The sequence below is a fragment of the Globicephala melas genome, chromosome 13 (assembly GCF_963455315.2).
Source record: "Globicephala melas chromosome 13, mGloMel1.2, whole genome shotgun sequence".
Classification (NCBI taxonomy): Eukaryota; Metazoa; Chordata; class Mammalia; order Artiodactyla; family Delphinidae; genus Globicephala; species Globicephala melas.
The window spans coordinates 11,306,994-11,327,841 of record NC_083326.1 but is presented as its reverse complement, the minus strand read 5'-3'; the positions used below and the strand labels follow the sequence as shown (position 1 = coordinate 11,327,841).

At 42.1% G+C, this 20,848-nt stretch overlaps 1 protein-coding gene across 22 annotated transcripts in view; it reads left to right on the top strand.

Annotated features, from left to right (window-relative positions):
- Positions 1-20,848, top strand: part of TCF4 (transcription factor 4) — a 358,246-nt gene that overhangs the window by 182,448 nt on the left and 154,950 nt on the right. Inside the window, exon 1 of one of the 22 annotated variants that reach the window (XM_060283178.2) lies at positions 870-890. The exons of 18 other annotated variants lie outside the window; for them this stretch is intronic. The gene's annotated coding sequence lies outside the window, so the exon portion shown is untranslated. Of the gene's footprint in view, positions 1-869; positions 891-1,265; positions 1,359-1,920; positions 1,941-13,228; positions 13,246-20,848 lie in introns of those variants that run through there. 3 more of the 22 variants (XM_030868007.2, XM_060283179.1, XM_030868006.2) reach the window with 3 other exon arrangements.

The window sequence follows — 20,848 nt, the reverse complement described above, 5'->3', positions numbered from 1 at the left end:
AATAAGAGTACTTTAATTAAATAATAAAATGCCAGTGTCATACAAAGGTATAGCGTGTGTGTGTGTGTGTGTGTGTGTGTGTGTGTGTGTGTGTGTGTCTGGGCACTCTGCATTTGCATACTTTCAACTCTGCAGAGAAAGCCCAGTTCTAAAAATACTATCCAGAGCCAGAAGTGTAAGCTTTGTTTCAAGACAATTGAGTTTTTATAGACGCTTTCTTTTTAATTTCAGTATCGGTACTAATCACATGTTTCAAATCTTATTATTATTATTTTTTTCCTCTAAAGATTTAGACTTTCTTTTTCTAAGGGCGTGGGTTTCTTACTTTGGAAAACTCTGGATAGAATTTAATCATCCTCTTTCAGACTCAAAGCTTTCTAGTGTTTTATTATTCACCCAAACAGAAGCGTACCTTCTTTTCGTGCTGGGAAGGGAATGCTTGCTCTCCTGAACCCTCTCACCCTCCCGTTTTCTTTAATGGTATGGAAAAAAAATCCATTTTGATTTTTTTTTAAAAAAACAACCTGTTTCATGGATCCTGGAAAACGTAAGCAAACAGTTTGAGTCATTAAATAGAGCCTGCTCGAGAAGGTTTCCTTTAGGTATCAGTCAGGGATCCCGAAAGGCGGAATTCTGGTGGAGTGGTGGGGTTTTGTCTTGTTTTGTTTTTTCTGGATAGATTTGCATTTTTAAAGTTTACTCCTTCGGCCCAGCCATCCATTCAGTCATACTTGGCATCTGAAAGATTGGTTGTGATGAGGTGAACGGTGCTGGGTTAAGCGCTCCTGCTGCACAAGCTGCAGAGTACAGTTTATGGCAGTTTGTCTGGAAAGAATTCCGCAGGAAAGAAATTTACAGCCATTCCAGCACAACGGAAACATCTTTGGAATGTGAGTGCAAATGTGCGGGGTAGATAGCTCGGCAGCGAGCCTCCTAGCGCCGAGTCTCTGGTGCAAAGCTCTCAATTCCTGCCGAAGAGCCTGTTCCTGTGTATCTGGTTTCTCAGGGTCAAGGCAGAGGCCGTTTGAGTTTTGGGGGAGAAGAAAGTTGACAACATCCTTCCTGTTCGCTGATGGTCATGGCAGAGGTCTCTGTTTTCGACGGGCCTCTTTTTCTGGTCAATGAGAGAATAGGCTTCCTCGCCCCTGTATCCTTTCTTCCTAATAGGAATTGGCGTGATTCCTCCCAGACACAAAGATTTCCTCTGCTGAGTAAGCGCGAGGCCCCTTAACTTGTGAAAGCATCATCCAGACCGCGTGAGTCTGTCAGTGTATGTGCTGGGACACAGACCCTCCCTCGGTTTGTGGGCAACACTTCCCTCGGGTGAGACTGAAGTTAATTTTTTTGGCAGACACAAGGTGAGAAGTGGAAAGGGGCAGAGGGTGGACTAGAGGTGGACGGACTGGCGTGTGATGGCTGAATGTCTGGGCCTGGGGAATGTCTCCTTTTGAGACATTTGTGTCCAGGAAAATTCTGTTGTATACAGGAGTACGGCTGCATCCGCTTTTCTTAAAAAGTCTTCATGATAGAGCCGTGGAGTGTGGAGATTCTTTCATCCTTATTTCTGCTTCGTGATTGTGAGTCTTGCAAGGACCGACTCTCTCTTTGCTTAGCCTGGGCTCAGCAGTGTCCATAAACGGTGTGATCACTTAAGGAGAAAAGCAAAGAGCACAATTTTGGAAATTCCCTGATTGAGGAAATCGGGGCTGGAGAGGAAAAGGGTACATATTTTGAATTTCTGCTTTCGGTGAAATCTGAGACTAGAACAGACCCTAGTGTGTCTCCCAGTGAGTGAGTTTCTCTTGTGCCGAATTGTTTTTTTGAATCCCTGTCTCCAACACCAGCTATGCAAACCCAAAAGAAAGGCAGAGTCTCGGTGTCTTGGGCTTCAAGTCTAAATAGCAGATCACAGCTGAACCGATTCCCCACTGTGTGGCAAGGTGAGTGACTCGTGGAGAGGCAGCTTTTTGTTTTCTCGTGTTTACTACTTTATAGAGATGCTGGATGGAAGTCCTTTAGATGCTGTGCCCTGAGGGGCTCCAAAAACTGCTTTATCGTATTATAACAGTGTGTCCTGTGGACTTCCAGGGATGAGCACTGTTACGTATGAACGTGCTTCTTCCAGTTCCAATAGCCTTTTGTTTGGTGCAGAGAAATAGTGATGGTAAGCAACAGGTAGCCAAATGCTGTCCTGGAGAAATAAATTATTATTTTGCAATGTTTGTTGTTTCAGAATGCATCAGGTTAAAAAAATACATATCCGTCATGTGTCTCTTGAGGATGTACCACTAATAGTGATAGACATGGGACTTTTTAAAAGTGGGTGTCTTAGCTGAGAAACAAAAGCCGGCGGGTTCTTTATTAGCGATTAAATTGTTTTCATTGAAAATAGTAATGGGATGATATGAATTCATTAATGCACTTCCATATAAAATTATCAGAAATGAACTCGGTGACTTTTTCAGCCTTTCGAAATTGTATAGAAAATAAACCCATAGAAACCAAAGTGGCCAAACGGACTTTTTTTAGTTCTCACTAAATATGGCAAAACTAATTTAAATCAAATTGGAGTACGGAAATCACACCCAGGCTTGAAATGTTCTTGCCAAATTGCAACCTCATACTACTTTTTTTTCTTTTACTGGCAGGGAAAATAAAATTTATAATGGAAAGTCTGACAGAAATGAAAATGAGCGGAAATAAAGTTTTTCACAGGATAGTCCAATCTTAATACGATAACCAATAGCTAATACCTAATGGGCCTCACTGTGCATGACAAAAGGGAAAAAATGTCATTTACTTTTGGCCTCTTTTGCTGCTTTGAATAGGATGTTTGGTGACTGCAAACTTTTTTTGTCTTTCTTAATCTTCCCCGAGATCTACTGTTTTTGAGTGAGGTGGTGATGTCAACACAAATGCTTGGTATTAAGGCAGAAGTTTTCCCCTTAAATGGAAGTTGAGTATTGATTATCAGGAAGTGTTTGTCTTTTCTTTCTGGGAGATAACTCAAGTCTAAAGCAATGGTTTCTTTATTAGTATCTCCTGGGCAAGGTTTTGTGCGTGTGCGTGTGCGTGTGTGTGTGTGTGTGTGTGTGTGTGTGTGTGTGTGTGTGTGTGTGAGATATGTGGAGAGCTGGGCCCTATCTGAGACCAATTAAAATCGCATCTTATGAGTTGGGCCTTTGCATTTCTGACAACTCCCCAAGTGATTCTAATGTGCAGCTAGGTTTGATGATTTCCTAGAATGTTCTATAGGAATCTGCTCTATTTAAAGACTTGTGTTCAAAATCTAGTGTTGCCACTGACCTTGAAAAAGCTTTTAGATTTCTTGCCTTACTTTGATTATTCAAGACATAGGAATATATTGCATATGTACTTCATTTAAAAGGCAGTGAAAATTAGTGATATTCTGAAAATCAGTAAGATGCCTCGAAATCTTTATACAAAACCCCACAACTGAATATCCCAGCCCGTATCTTGTTTTCTCTAGTGAAGTCCAAGGCTCTAACCTTATCCACATTCTTTTTCTTTCTCAACAAGTAATCAAATAGGACTATGCTGATAAAGTTATTTGATGTTTAGATCTTAAAACTGACGGGATTTAAGAATTAGGCCTAATCTCAGATACCTTAGTTAAACTGCAGAAACTTTGCAGCTGCAGAGGACACGTAAAGGACACTTCTCTGTATGTGATTCAGTGCACTCACAAACCAAGTTGTTTTGGATTCATTGAAATTAAACCTCTGTAGTTGGTTCTGAAATGAATTACACATTTAAGAATGGATTTTCTTCTTTTAGTTCTTTTTATTTTTGATACAAAAAGAACTACAAATTCCTTAATTCTAAAACTTTTGGACCCTTCCAGTGTTTCTTATCTGAAATCAAAATAGAAAGGATATACGCAGAAAAGCTGTGAAATCCTTTGTCTCTTCTTATGAAAATAGCTATTTAGGTCTTGTGGAAGCAGAATACGTCTTGGTTTTTAACTTGGCGTTATGGTTAAATGTTTGTTTATAGTGTGCCGTCATTCGTACCTGGTCCTACGTAACCTTCCTCGGAACCTCTTCCATCCATGTATCTGCCTTAGCGCTCTGCTTTGCCTTCATGGTGCTTTTTGAATGTGCCACTATTGATGTTTGTTGGATGCTGGTCTCCACCCAGAGTCTGTAAACTCCCGGAGGGCAGGGGCCAGTTCGGCTCTATCTTGCCCTATATGAATTCTGTACCTGGCAGGGTGAGGATTGTGACGACCTGAGGCTTATTTCCCCAGCATCACTTTTAGGAATCATTCTGAGAGAGTGAAGGCTGAATAGCAGTGTGTGAGAACCATACAGTGAGCAGCGCTTTTTCTGTCTCCGAAAACCAGAAATCATACCCTCTTAAAGAAAGTCCTTTGGAAGCCCTTCCTTCGAAAGTGCAGTGCAGACCCTGGAATGACATAGAGATCAGATCCTGGAGGGTCACTCGTCACTGACTTTCTTGGCGTTGAGTCCTAGCCTGGTGGCCTCACCGTTCTAGGTCTGAAGGTTCCCAAAGGAGGGAATTGGAGATGTTCTTGGTTTCCTTCTAGTGGGTGCGTTATTGGAACCAAAGGTCAGACTCCAGGCCTGTGGTTTTTGAATTTGCTGGCGTGGATGGTGGGACAGAATATTTTAAATCACGATGGTGTCAGAAATCACAGGGACCAAATCTGCAGGGTGATGCCATCGGGACTCTGCCCCCAAGCACTGTTTTTCGGTCAGCAGCTCCTTTGTTGTGGGGGCATTGCTATGGGTATGCCCCTCTCCCGACAGCCACCCAACACACACCAAAGGGGAGAATGGAGCCATTTTTTCACTGTGTTGATGAACAAATATTTTTTGGCCCTCAAGTGAAGTGTTAGGTATAAGGGGGAAAAACAAAGGCAAGGTCTTATATACCCTCCCTTCAATCCCCACCAGCAGCTTTCTGGACGTTAAGGGGGAGAATCAAGCACCATTTATTTAATTTACAGAATTTTCTTTAATCTTATATAGTATAAAATTTCAAAGACTCAGAAGAGTTGAAAAGAATAATACAATGAAGTACCACTTAAACCGTTGTTAATAGTTGTTACGTTTGCCTTGGGTGTGTGTATGTGTAAGTATATATATTTTTCAGTGCCCCGTTTTTAAGCGGCAGATCAGATAAGATTTCGCCCCTAGATTTTTCATCATGTGTCTGAAAATTAAGAACACTCGCCTATTTAACTAAAATACAGTTATCACCCCTAAAGAAATTAACAGTAGTTTCCTAATCTAATACCCAATCCAGATGAAAATTTCTTCATTTGTCCCCATGAAGATGTCTTTCATAGCTCCTTTTCCCCTCAGGCATTGCATTTATGCATTGTATCTTGCTTCTGTGTCTCTTTAGAATTTCTTTTAAACTAGAACAGTTCCTGTAACTTTTAAAAAAGTGATATTTACCTTAAAGAGCAGGCCAGTTGTCTTGAAAAATATGTCCCCTACTTGAACTGTTGGATTATTTATTTGTGGTGCTGTTTAATTTGTTAATCTATCACTTGTCTTGCCTACAAATTGAAAATTCGGCTTGAAAAGCTGATTCAGACGGAAGTTAAACATTTTGGCCTGAGTATCTCATAGTTAATGCTATGTGCTTCATACTGCGTTTCATCTGGAGGCGTATAATGTCAAGATGTGTTGCTACTGGTAACACTGACTTGAACCACTTGGTAGAAGTGGAGACCCCCAGGTCGGTCCATTGTAAAGAAACCTTTTCCCCTTTGTAATTAGCAAACAATCTTTTTTTCTTTTTTAATATCTTTATTGGAGTATAATTGCTTTACAATGGTGTGTTAGTTTCTGCTTTATAACAAAGTGAATCAGTTATACATATACATATATCCCCATATCTCTTCCCTCTTGCATCTCCCTCCCTCCCACCTTCCCTATCCCACCCCTCTAGGTGGTCACAAAGCACCGAGCTGATCTCCCTGTGCTATGCGGCTGCTTCCCACTAGCTATCTATTTTACATTTGGTAGTATTTATAAGGTAAGCTGGGACAAAGTGAGCAAACAATCTTTGTGTTTATTACTTTAGCACTGGGCATAGATCCCTGTTCCCCAACCATTTTTGACCTGATGGTTTTAGCATGCATTGATGACACTTGCCTGAACCCAGAGGGTTTTGAACTAGTGATTTTTTTAAAACTCCATCATTCCTTCTACGTTTATAGCTGACATTCTTCTTTAAGGAGCTTTATTTCATTGTTCATTTCAGTGCTGTCAATTTCAGTGTTCATACATATACAAGTAAAATGTTAATAATCCTTGTATTAAATATGGTTCCTTACCTGGAGGAGACTGGAAGTATTAAAGCATCCTTCAGATTTCTTAAGGTATAGCTTATGGCTCAGGCTAATGGTCAGAAATGCTTTAATTGCAGGAGGAAAGATGTGATTATAGGCTATGTTTCCTTGTACACAAACTCTAGTATTCTTTTGCTGAAATTTGGAACCTTGTGACAATCTCTGTACCCCCACCTATTAGATTAATCTTTTTATAAGCACCAAGGTTTTTCTCAAATTCTCAGATTGCTCCTCTATATTTTAGTAATTGTTCTTAAAGATCTCGCAAGGTTGACCATCGGTGGCTGACCGACTGAGTCAGGTGGGTTGCTGTGATGCCCGATGAAGGAGCTCTATCAAGGATCACTGAGATAGTGGAGCCATACGTCCACTCACAACCCAGACATGGCTGATGAGTGAATTTCTAAACCTTAGTCTGGGCTCAATGTAGAGGAAGCTGGGGGGACTAATACTAGGTGCCAGTAAAAACCCCTGGGGTTATTATTATTATCTTCATTTAAGAATTAAGAAAATGGGGGCTTCCCTGGTGGCGCAGTGGTTGAGAGTCCGCCTGCCGATGCAGGGGACACGGGTTCGTGCCCCGGTCCGGGAAGATCCCACATGCCGCGGAGCGGCTGGGCCCGTGAGCCATGGCCGCTGAGCCTGCGCGTCCAGAGCCTGTGCTCCGCAACGGAAGAGGCCACAACAGTGAGAGGCCCGCGTACCGCAAAAAAAAAAAAGAATTAAGCAGACCCAAGATCTCACCCTAGCTAAGTTTCAGAGCCAGGCTTTGGACTTTAAAATGCCTGGTTTTAAAGCCAGTGCTTTTCCAACTTGGGTTCCCTGAGCCCGAGCTCATGGTGAGGTTTCTAAACTCAGAGGTAAGTCTGTATGAGAGCCCATCTGGAAAACCACTTTTGGTAGATTCCAGGCCCACTGGAGAATCTGGGTCTAACACATTGCTTAGAATGGAGTAGCTTCTCAGGGTCAACTGGAACCCTGAACACGGTTGGAAAGGCAGAGAAGAGGGCAGGCCACACGGTTCCTTACAGCCCAGCCTGTTTTTTCTGTTTTTTTTTTTTTTTTTTAAATACACCACATGTGCCTGTATGAATAATCTATTCTGTAACATCTTCAGAATTAGCATGTGCAATTTCATTAAAACCAATGAAGATTTCCTGTGACAAGGCTGGGGTAGAATATGCCAATTCACATTTTAGCAACAGCACGAGCACTTTCTTAAAAATGTATGGATTATATTTGGGCCTTCCTTTCTGTGCAATGCAGGCAGAATATGGTTTGCAATTACACAAATTTGGATTCCTCGTAGATCAAATTATTGTTCCCCAAATACAAGAACTACATAGAAAGTTCTAAATCAATACTTTTAGCAGGCTTTTAAATGTGACCCAATAATTTTTTTGTTTATGACATTTAACTCACTTTGTCATATATAAAATGACAAATATGTGTTAGGAGTATAGGCAAGTTTTCTAAACAGTTCAGGACAGGTAACACATAAAAAACCTTTGACATTGCTTTGAGATGATTCATGAGACACCAAAAACATGGTGTCCTCATATCCTAAATGAAATTTCACCAGAATATTTGGATTAACTTCTCTTTTCTTATGAAAAGTATTGAGGGGTTTTTAATAACCACTAGCAATTAGGACTACAGTTCATCTTTATACTTTTGACATGTAAAGAGAAAAGGGAAAATCAGTTAATGACTAAACAAACAATTGGCTTAATTGTTTTTGAGCAATTGAGGTGTACTTGGTAAAGTTTAACGCTGAACTATATCTACCCATCCTGTAGAAGTCACTGTAGCCCTATAGCTTCTTTCCATACAAAAGACAGTAGACTCACCATTCAGCATCAGAAGCATGCTGAATTTCACTTTTCAATATGAAATGGCAGAAACATTTATTCCTCTGTGTGTGATCATACTTGAAATGGTTCCATCATTAGGAAATGTCTCCTGAAACTCTTAAAACTGAAACCCCAAGTTAAAATAGTGGGAACACTGCAAGTTACCGACAAAACCCCATAATCTTTTTAGAAGTAAATATTTAAGAAAGGGACAGCTATTGAGTCTGCTGCTGTGCCTGATAGTGGTAACCTGCTTAGAATTGAAGAACCCCATCCTTTGAAAAATTGTGCCTGTGTGTTCTCAGTGTTTATGTGGATTTCTTTACAGATGCTTTCACTCACAGATAAACTAAACCGAGCTTCCTAAAGCAAGTACCTTTTATGTTCATTGTGTTATTTATTATCTGACAGCAGTAAGTTCTTGGGAGAAGAAAACCGGCACTAACACGTAGTTGCATTTGCTTTAGCATTTCTGATGCACACACGTTTTTTCACAGTATGGCGCTTGTCTTTATCAGACATTTCTTGTACTTAATAAAGGGAGAGGTCAGATTTTGATGGGATAGCATCTTTAGACTAGCCCTTCCCTAGATTCTGTTGAATAGAAAATATTATCACAATATATTAACATTCTTATGGTACTTAAGGAAATCTATATATCCCTCCATTCCATTAACCCGTCCCTTCGAAAGATCTCTTCTGGTGAAGAAGGCTTTCTATGACATTTTTAAAAAATACCAAATATATCTTATCTTTAACCCACCTCAAAGTCACGTTTACGTGAATTTGGGATGAGAGTTCAGTGATAAGAAAGCAATTAAGGAAGAACATCCCTGAGGTTTTTCAAGCAGTGGCCATCCTCCAGAGCTCTAGACGTAGGGGTCTCTGTGTCGGGGTTTGCCCGTGCATGCACACAGAATAATCCGGGCTCATTTGTACCACAGTAATGAACAGCAGGGCACTGAATCTTTTCAGTTTTATTGGTATTGTATACAGTAAGTTATTAAATTTCATCTCTGTAATACACCTGCAGTAAAATAACAAAACATCGCTGCACTTAAGGAACATGTGTGTGGTACAGTGCCCTCCCCCATCATTTCACCGCCCCCCCCCCAAACAGCTGCTTACAGATTTCAAGATCCATTGTATATATTCCCTTGAGCCCACCTCTAATAATCGAGACACATCTGCCATTGCAGTATTATAGGCATATGTAGTTTTATTGAAAACTATACCTGTAAAAAATTAAATAACTCCTACCTCAATTAAATTGGCAAGATACCTTTTGCATATTGCAGACCTCCTGAGACCCAGCGAGTTCATTTTATTCTTATATTACAAATCACTAAATATGTTATTTTTATTTAGCTAAGTAGCTAGCTCTTCTCATACTCTGATGGTAAGTTTCTTTCATTTTTTTCTTACTTTTGTTTTCCTTCTCCCTTCATCTTTACATATAAAAAAAAAGTACCACACAAGCTACAGGAAGGAAACATTGAGTCTGACTACCATCAACACGGTATAAATAAAGTCAAAGGGAAAGGATCCTAAAATGTACCTCTAATTCTGAAGTGACTATTAAATAAAAATAAAGGTTACAGAATCGCGATCAAAACCTTAACTCATTTTGTGCTTTCATAGAGATTTTTACAAGCCTCTGTGAGATCCGTTTGATCATCCTAATAGCAGAATAGGAAATAATATGAAGAGGGAATGAGTTAGTAGGTCATACAAGTCATATATACGTAGATTCCTATTGGATTAAATCCCTTACCTTAACATGTATATTTTGTTGAAGATTGGGTCAGTAATGATGCCTATAAAATAATTTTTATCCAAACAGAAATAATAGTAAAATATTCACTGAAATAAACTAAGCACAACCTTATTCCCACTTAAGGTATGTAGGGTGTCAATATATATTACATGGTTATATAGTAGTGAGTATGAATAGTTATTCATCATGAGTTAATCATGCTACTCTTACAGTGAATATCTAAGAAGAAACGTTTATAAATTTGCTTCATATAGTCATGGAAAAATCTAAAGACAACATGCCGACTCTATGATAGGAAGAAAACTATGTACCCTTTTGGGAGAATATGAAGGTTACTCATTACATGGTATCATAGAAAGCATGTTTTGTGCTCTTCAAAAGGACTGTATGTGAAAGGGAATGAGAGCTGGGTCCCTGACCCAAAGCGAGTTTAGACTCAGAAAATATCCTCTCATGACAGTTGAAAGGTAGATGGTTTCACAGGATGAAGTGAGAGAAAAATGTTGGTGATAGTTGCCGCAGAGAAGAGAGAAAATCAGGTAGTGTTATTGATCACCAGTCCAGATTAAAAATAGTTGCATGTTTCAATGATGAATTTTCTTTTTTTGATAAGAATATTGCTTAAAACCAATGGTTATTTGGTTCCATTGAGGGCTGCCTGGACCTACGAGATTTTGTTCAGTCTGTGATCAACTAGGATATTTTCTGCACCTCTTATGTTTCACAGGATTCAAAGCCTAGTGTGGGCACAAGCCTGAATCCTAGAGTCTTAGGGTCATTGCTTACAATTAAGTTCTAAAACCCCAAGAGAATCAGAATTCAAGATCTTAGAAGTATTTCAACTTTATAAGTTTTTTTAGTAGAAAAATGCATTATAAATTCTAAACAAACTTTTCACACACAACTCATGCACAAGTTGGAGAATACAACTTGACTCAGGCTATACCACTCCTTTGAAGTCCCCATCAACTCAACTTTTTCTTCCTTGGATGTGATTCACTCCTGTGGAAAGATCTATTACCAGTACTTTTGAACTGTGAAGTCTGTTTGTCACTCTGAGCTCTGCAGTTCGGAACTGTCATGTGTAGAGTGACTGGTACGACATAACATCAGAGGTGGTAAAAGATTTGCTATGGACAGTGACATGTGACAAAGAGGAATGTCAACAGCTGCTACTACTGACGTTGTCCCTCAAGGAGTCTTCCTGCATCTCTGCCATTTAACTGTCTCAGCCAGGGAGTCACTAATATGGACCACTTTCTCTCATTCCTACTCCCACTTAGCTACCAAGTAAGATATGTTTTCAGAGTGCAAATTGTGGGTGCCATTTTCTCAATGGAAAGAATATTTAAGTTTGGTGTTTCGTGTGTCGGGAAAGGGATTATCCTTTGCTTTATTTCTAGGAGAACTTCTGCTCTATTCCCTATGGCAGAAAACACATCCACCCTATCATTCGTGGACTCCAGACTGTCTCCGTTTCCCACTTCATTACAAAGCAGATTTTCATTTCACCATACCCTAGCTAACTCTACTACCCCCTCAAATTTCATAGTGTGCCTGCAGAACTACTCACAGAACCAAGATTGGAGGCTCCTGTGGAGTCCGTCTGCTATGTCCCCTTAGTTACCTGGCGCAGATCATTTGATCAGGCTCTAGATACTTACACGTATTGTTCTAGAAATAGAATGCAGACATCCTAGGTCAGCTCTGTAGAACCTTAGTGAGCAAGTGGAACATATCAGAACATTCAACAATACTGCATTCCACCACACCTTCAGCTGGGTGTTTAATAAATATTTATCGTGAAATAGCACCCCACCCCCACCCCCAAGGTCATGATATCACTGTCTTGGGAGAGGGCTTGAGCTAATAATAGCGTAGTCACCTAACCTGAGGCGCTAACACATAACTTTTCACATTGACGTTCTCACATCTATTCGGGTATATTTTTCAAGGGGCTAGAGTAGAATCTGGCAGTTACCCATGAGATAATTCACCTCAGGTATTGTGCTTTTGACCTTGAATTTTATTGATTGAACTTCCTCTCAGGATTAGTCTTTCCATCTGTGTCTGTTGGCTTGGTGACTGTCCCCCAGCCACCGTCCTAGATTATCCTGTCTCCCCCACCCCATAAGCCCGCAGTTTTCAGATTTGGTCCATTCTGCTTCCTATAGCAATAGACCCACTCCGTCCCCCGCATCCCCGTCACCACTGTTGCTGTCCCCACCCCTCCACTTCCCTCCACCTCCACCTTCCCACTCTCACAAGGCTGCTGGAGTGATTGTCTCCAAAAATCCCCAGTGCTGTTATGCCCTTGCTTAGCATCCCTCCATGGCTTTGGGGACCCAGCCTTAGCATCTTGAACGGGATTTAGAGAGCCTGGCCCCTGCCTCGGCCTTCAGCCTTGGCCTTCACACTCACCACTCACATCTCGTGTTCCAGCCGTACTGAGCTGCCCGCGCTGCCCTTGAGGGCTCTTGCACGGTCCTGTCTGTCTTTACAAGGGCCCTTCCATTGGCCTGGGATATCTTCATCCTGCCTCTCATTCTCCTCTCCTTATATTCCTTTACCAGATAACTCACACTCTGTGTCCAGGATCCAGCTCACGCATTGTTCTATCCAGGCCAGAAGGAGGGGGCCCTCCTCCGTGCTCGGGTAGCCTCTGATGCACTGTGCTCTCCCAAGCGTTGTCACGCTGTCTACGGGCAGAGAGGGCCCAGGACTAGGCCTGTACTCTCTCCCGAATGCCTCGTAGGGGACACTCTGTTTGCTTGAGAGTCAGTGGATGGATGAGTAAGCGAATAAATGAACCAACAACAATAACAAGTTATATAACTTGTGACCCCAGTGGGGTAGGAACTCTTTTTAATCCCCATTTTATTGATAATGAAACAGAGACTCAGAGCGATTTTGTCGCTATTAATAGTAGGTGGCAGAGGTGGGACTAGGGGACAAAGTCCTTTGGCTCCAGATTTGTCATTTTCTCTATTGCTTCTTTATCCCTGGATAAAGTTGGTGAAGCTTTTTGTGATCGCCAGTAGCCCACAGGGTCTTCTCATAGATGGTTCTAGCTCTCTTCTCACTGTTAACTTAGGTATCATCCGGCTTCCTGCACTGAGACCTCTTTCTGTCAGTAGGAAAGACTGCGTTTCTAAAGAGGATATGATGACCTCCACAATCTATATATCAAGAGCATTGTCCTTCGAGGGCCAAGAAAGAATATTTTGAATGTCTCCCATAAGGAACTACAAATCGCATACAGTGTGGTGCGTATTTCCTGCGTTGTCTGTTACCTGTCGGTGGTAGTACCTCTCTACTCCACTGCTGAAAGGACCGTGGTCCACCTGATAATGGAAAGGCTTTGAAGCTCAGGGGTGAATGTAATACCAACTGTGTTTCTGTCACTCAGGTTTCATCCTCCTTCACTGTCCCTGGTCCATCTTGCTTGGCAGAGGGTGGGTAGGAAAAGGGAAGAAGTGGATGAGTTGAGTAGATAATGGTTTGCTTCTCCCTGTTTCCTGCACAGGATTCTTTTCCTCATAACCTTGAGGTAGGACATGGAAAAAAAATGATGATAATGAGTTTTATGTCTGTGTATAATTTTGAAATCTTCAGGATGGATTGTTACAGTAAGAAAGGACCTAAATGTCACCTGGTGCCCAATGCTGCTTAGTAGCAAATGGGAAACTAAGGCTCAGAGATGTTAAGAGACTTCTCAGCATCACACAGCAGACTTCATTCACGTGGACCCACACAAAAGTTAGAATTCCAGTCTCAGGTAACACTGAAATTTTACTTGATGTCTTTGTAGCCTCTTTCTTCCAAAGGCCACGGGGCCACCCTAGACTATGAAGTGATAGCCAGAAGTAGTTGGAAATACATCCTGAAGAAATTTCTAGACCAGTGTCCTTTTGTTCCGCTACCATGAATCGCGCTGTCGTGGAGCCAGAGGATGTTGTTTGCTTGTAAATACTGAGTTTTTGAAATGTCACTGTAACACTGGAAAAACGTCGTCTCAGAAGGTTACCAAAGTGACGGAATCCCGACGTTGTAAATACGAGCCAACACAAGTACTCATAAATGACAGGAATGAAACATACTTGACTAAATCCATAATAATCACTGATAACACTGTTTACCCTCAGTGACCAGGAGCTGTGAACTTGGATAAAAAGCACATGTGAGCAGATATCATTCATGTGTCTGAGCCTCTAGCCATTCCAGAATATTCTGATGGAAAAGATCCCTAAATATGTAAAAGCTTTGCAATAACTAAGAAGCAAGTGTGCAAGATAGGGTGTCAGGCAGCCCTAATGGAACTGGAGAGAGAGCACTGATGAGATGGCCCTTGTTCTGGTCAGAACCAAACTGTGAGCCTGGCCGAGCGGGAAGGTCAATACTCTTATTTTCAATACATGTGATTCCTAGAAGGTCCATTTGCCACAAACAAGAGCTTACGCACGTGCCGTGTTCTTGAGAGAAAGGAGATGTGGAATGAACTTACAGATGAAAAGCCTCAGAGCAACAAAGGCAGGATTCCATGAAAGTCTGAACTAGGCTTGCACTTGAGCAGGACAGTTAGGTGGTCCAACTCCCTCCAGTCCTGATTTCTCTAGAGCCTGGGCTTTTTCTTTTTCTTCTTGTTCTTTTTTTTAATATTCATTCATTCATTCATTCATTTGTTTGCGCTGGGTCGTTGTGACACGCGGGATCTTCGTTGCCACGTGCAGGATCTTTAGTTGCGGTATGTGGGATCTAGTTCCCTGACCAGGGATTGAGTCCGGGCCCCCTGCATTGGGAGTGTGGAGTCTTAGCCACTGGACCACTAGGGAAGTCCTCCGGGCTTTTTTTTTTAATAATAACTTCCTCCTTTGGGGAAATGATTGCTTTCTTCCCTCTTCTGTTCTGATGTTAAAATGGTGCCTGCATGTCCAAGGCTCCAAGAAGAGATGCCTGAGGTGGCAAGCCAGTGTTCCCTTAGCCTCTGTGATGTGGCTACTCTTGCTGTTCCAAGCACCCCTTTGGTCCCCATCTCCCCAGGGGACAGTGGAGACTGCATGACGGTGGGCTGGACCCTCGCAGTATTTCAACTGGTAAAAGAGAGCTCCAGCTGGTGAAAGAGATAGGGGAGTGACGTGGCCCAGGGGCTGCTCCCATCACTGCTCTGAGCTGTGTACAGGGAAGAACTGGGTTTGCCCTGAATGACCTCCTTGGTTTTCATATGTATGCAAAATACTTTTTCTTTTTCCTTGACGTACTGCGGTATTGTTTGATTCTTTTTTCGTGGTAAGCATCGCTTTCTTAACTAAAAATAAAAGGCCTAATTCGATATTAGAAATACTCAGTGCTGATGAAATTTGGGGAAAACTACAATATTATATATCACAAACTGACATTTGACCCAGAAGTTATAGCGGTTCTGCTTCTTGAATTTTTATGCTTAGCAAAGATTTCGTAAGGGGGAAAAAGCTTTCTATCGGAAGGTGCCCATTTTGGTATTAGCTGGAACAGTGGTGAAGAGTTTGAAGTGATCTGAGAGTCCAAGGCCGTGTGATGTTGGTGCATTTTGGTGTCCATGGGTGGGGTCTATGTGGATGCTAATACAGCCTTTAAACAGCATGGGCAGAGGAGGGAGCAGAAGTGTCCCAAGCCCTTAGAAACTCACCGACTGACGAGCATCCTGGTGACATGGCCGTTCACCCTGCCATAGGGATTCCCTGGGTGGGGACCCAGTTTGCTTCTTGAGCTACCTGGCAGCTGGCAGGAGGCAGGGCCTGCTGTTCTGGTTTGACTGATAAGCTGTAGGTGTTGGTGTTGGAGAGACGGTGGCCAGTCTCAGGCTCTGTCCTAGAACTGTTCCTGCTTGTTGGTTACGATTGCAGGTGCAGGTTGAGTAGCTTCTCACACTTCCTCTCAAAGAAAGACAGCTTTGTCTTCCCGGGATGAGCAAGAAGACAGTGGCCCTGCGGACGTTCTGCCACAGGGTCGCCCTGTGCTGATGGTCTTACTGCCTTTTTTGTCCGGGCTTTGACAACTGTAGGTACCTCCAAGGTTCTTGGAGCTGGAGCAGAGCTGGAAAAGCCTTGAATTTGGACTCTTTCTTGGACTCTCAAAAGACGAAGGACACTCATCCCCAGTATCTCCTCTTCCCACTTCTCTTCACTCTTTCATGATCTTTTAAAAATGATTTTATAAAAACCTTGAGGGGTTTTATTCTCGGCGCGGCAGGCGGATTGGACTCTTGGTTGGGGGATCTAAGGAAGAAGAGTCGAATGAAAGTGGTCAGAACACAGGGTGGCTGTGGAAGGTCTCTGCTACCTGAAGGTCCCCTTCAGTGAGGTAGTAATTTGTTAACTCGTCTTTATCTAAAGTAGACTTCTGCCGTTTCAGCTTCCAGACTGCAGGTGGGCAGCCACAGATTCGACTCTGTATCCACTTTGCCTGTCTCCCCTTGTTTCGCTTCCTGATTCGCTGCTTCCAACCAGCTGTTCTTCTAGAAACCAAAGAGAAGTAAAAGAGCAGGGAGGAGAGAGAGAGAGATTGGTATTTTGACTATCAATGGGTAAAAATATCTGTCAGGCTCATAAGGTAGCTCCTTAGTGAATTTAGCATTTGTTGATTAGTTTAGAGGGAATATCTTTGAGCTAAAGAGTTAGCTAATTAAGAAAATCAGTGGAAGATTTGAGGAACTCAACATTTCCTGTCTCCAGATCCCCTGAGTTTCTCCCTTCAGCTCTACTTCCCAATTCATTCCACCCTACCCCCACTCCTAATATTTATTAATTTATTAAAAAATTTTTTTAAAAAATAAATGTATTTATCTTTGGCTGCGTTGGGTCTTTGTTGCAGTGCACGGGCTTCTCATTGTGGTGGCTTCTCTTGTTGCGGAGCACGGGCTCTAGGTGCGTGGGGTTTCAGTAGTTGTGGCACACGGGCTTCAGTAGTTGTGGTGCACGGGCTTAGTTGCTCCGCAGCATGTGGGATCTTCCTGGACCAGGGCTCGAACCCGTGTTCCCTGCATTGGCAGGCAGATTCTTAACCACTGCGCCACCAGGGAAGTCCCCTAATATTTAAATATTTGGTAAAGCTCAGAATTTCAGCCTCCTCTACCAGGATCTAGCCCCAAATTGCTCTCTCTGGTGGCTAGAGGGACAAAAGACAAGATGGAGAATGGGGAAGAGGTGGGGCGGATCATTTTGCCTCTTGTCTAATACATATGTCTGGTTACCTATAATGCGTGTCGCTTTGTCAGTATCAGTGTGAAGCAGCTCTGAATAGGTTAGTCTATCACTTTGTTTTCTTTTGGTTCATTTCGCTGCAGGGATTTCTTTTCCTATTCTTGTTTATCAGTTTCCTTTGGTCTGACTTTTTTTTTTTTTTTTTTGCGGTACGTGGGCCTCTCACTGCTGTGGCCTCTCCCGTTGCGGAGCACAGGCTCCGGACGTGCAGGCTCAGCGGCCATGGCTCACGGGCCCAGCCGCTCCGCGGCACGTGGGATCCTCCCGGACCGGGGCACGAGCCCGTGTTCCCTGCATCGGCAGGCGGACTCTCAACCACTGCGCCACCAGGGAAGCCCTGATTTTTGTTTTTACGCATATTGTATTGAGACTTTCTCACAGACCTCATCACACAGGGGTGGGCGAGTGAGAGAGGCACATACACGTAGAGACTGAGAACAGGGTAGCTGCAGACTGTACGTGCTGTCGCCTCATGGGCTGATGTGAGTAGTGCTGGGAAGGGCTGTGGTTTTATAGGCAAGCTGATTAGCTAAGCGCTTGTCACCTCCGCTGCCGCTCATTGTCCGGCCAGGTGTGAGTGTGCCTTCTAATCGACAGCTGTCTGTGTCAGAGGGCCATCTTGTGTTCTTTTCATTTTGACTGAACACAGCAGAGATATGTGCAGAGTTCTCTGCAGCTCTGACAGGGGTGCCCTGCCTGCCAGCCCTCAGACACAGGAAGCAGCATAACTGAGGAGCTCAGAAAAGAACATTAACCCATTGGCCATCTCGGTTTGGGATATTTTGGCCAAAAAGAAGTCTCTTTTTGAGGATACTACCTGGCCATCTAAGGTTGAGAAAAACATGAGATCCGATGTCTTGATGAACTGAGCTGGTATAGTGTAAAATGTCTTGGTAGTTTTTGGCCCATGGCGTTTCAGTTGATCTGGGTTTATGTGATAGGATGAAAAACTCGTTTTCAGGGTACACCCAGTGTTTCATGGTGGGGTTAGGCAGAAGCAGAAGCGTATCTTAATCCTAGGTTCACAGCAATAGCGTCTTCTTTGAAGGTCATAATGGGACATTTGGCTTGTGTAGCAACAGTAATGCTTGGGACATAAGTGGTTTGGGATGAGGTGGAACTCTTGTTCTTTTCCTGCCAAACCTGACACTGCCCTGTCTGGGGCAGATTGCAGAATCTCCCTGAGATCATAACCACGCTATTTCATGGAATGTAGCTAACTTTACAGACATACGGACTGCCTGGCTAGGGCATTTCCTATAAAACTTAGAGATACTGAGCTGGACTTTCGGGATGCGGAAAGAGTTTAAGTTATTATACACATTTCAGCACAGGAGTTATACTGTTTAATTCTTTGCTTGGTCATAGTGTCTTCCCATGAAGCTGTATTTATTGGAGCATCTATTAGGGTTGGTACTACATGCAGGGCTTGGTTTGGACTGAGTCACACCGAGAATGCTTCCTACATTTGGGAATGATTTAGTGGTGTCTTAAGTTTAACAAGAGGAAAATATTTCATTGCATTCATTATAAAAAAATTATTGAGAAAGGGACAGTGTGAGGGAATATTGAATACATTGCTTTTACTCTTTCTTTGATTTACAGAGTTCTTCTCATTCATTATTTACAACTTAACGAACCTTTGTCACTGAACCTGGGTGAGAAGGAATATCTAAGAAACCTTGAGTAATTTGTTACAGACTCTCCCTGTCCCATTTGAAGGACACTGTTAGAGAAAGGTACTCTTATTAAGTTAGTTGGAGGAAATTCAGACAAGTAGACAAAAGACTCCTCTTCTAAGTTGTCCTTTGTAAACTAAGGTAGGAATAATTGAGCAGAATGTTTCGAATCTAGCAGCGTATAGACTGGAGGTCAGGGAACTGAGTTCTTATCCTGCCTTCAGCATTTTTTAAGGCTCAGTTTCTACCTCTTGCAAATGAAGCCTTGGCCCAGATAGTTGATGAGACACCTTCTAGCTCCCCGTGTCTGTGACTGTCAGAATAAGGAATGAGGCGGGAGAGTATGTGCTGGTAGCCTTCAGACATTTCAGAAACGTTTGACACGTTCCCCAAACTGCATGGATGAGGCAGCAGCTCTTTGCCCTTGAAAAGAATAAGAAATACAGAAAGTATTCAAGAGCCACATATTTCGTCTGCATTAAGTGTTTTCTTCCTAATTTCTGTTTAGTATAAATGATAAATAAGTTGCCTTAAAAAAAAGTTTAATGAGTATGACGCGGGTGCAGAGAGAGGGTTGAGTCCAGTGGGACTCACAACCTACCTGCGTCGTTAGGATTCCTCCTGGAGGATGGTTTTGTCCAAGGTGTTGGGTGTGCTGGGCCAAAGCCTTACGGTGCAACAGTGAATTGATTCTAAGACACCTTTTTCACATGTTAACATCTCAGAAACTTATGGCATGCCAATTTAATTGGCGACTTTTTTTTTTCTTTCTTAGTGGTTAATGGATAATGATGTATCTTACATTCAATGGCATGTTTGATGAAATACAATTCTAAGAGAAACAAACATTTTTTTAAAACTAAAAAAGACTACGTGACTTCTTTACTTCATTGCTGCCTAATGCTGTGAATGTCCTTTTTAATCACTTTGAAGAATCCAGATTGCCTTAGGAAGGCAATTCATGGACAAAGTTTACCCTCCTAGAACTCTGCACTTAATGCACATTTGAGGAAGGAGGAAATGCATTCTAATAGTCCTTGTGTAGAAGGAATATTCTGAAACTAAGTTAGCAACTTCCACTCCTTGGCTGTTATCACATTTTTTCCCCAGAAATTTCTAGAATGTTCTTTCTTTCTGGAATCATTCTAGTTATATTGAGTCAGAGATGCCAGATACCTTGTTCAAAGGAAGGTAAAGTGTCTTTGTCAATTTCCAAGCTGAAACTGTGAGTCAAAGTTGTCAGTAAATCACTTAGACTTTATTTTTTTATTCACTTGCTTTTAGAGTTTGTTGTTACTTCAGAGATCATCTAATCCAACTCCTCATTTCACTAATGAGTAAATGAAGGTAAATCACTTTGTCCAAGCTTTCGGCAAATAGAACCTGGCTAGCCTGATGCTCATTTGTGGCATTCTTGCCGCTAAGATCCCTACAGTGTAAGGAAAATGGGATTGGCTACAAAACATATTATGTACATCTTCTTTTTTTTTTTTTATGTACATCTTTTGTTTGTGTTTTTGAGTGTTACACTTGTATTTATCTGGGTGAATATACTTGGGTTCCTTTGGTTTGTGTCTCGGAACTTGTTTTTCTGCCTGCTGCACATTTAAATTCATAGGTCATTTCACAAGGGACAGAAGCCACACTTGTAATATACGACTGAATATATACCACCCTTTATGTTATAGTAACATCAGTCGATCATTTCTTAGTGAACCCTGTGATGGTTGAGAAAGCCAAAGCAGTAGGCTCCGGGGCTGCAAGTTTAGCATAAAAATTGTCCGGTGCAAGCTTATGTTACAGTGACTTACAGAGGCCTTGGCCTTGTTTTGTTATTTCTCCAACCTGTTTGTTTTCACCTTTGAAATAATCTGGATTTAGTTTTTCCTTAAAAACAAAAACAAAAATCTTTAAGGTCTTTAAATGTGAACCCAATTGGAATACATTTCATG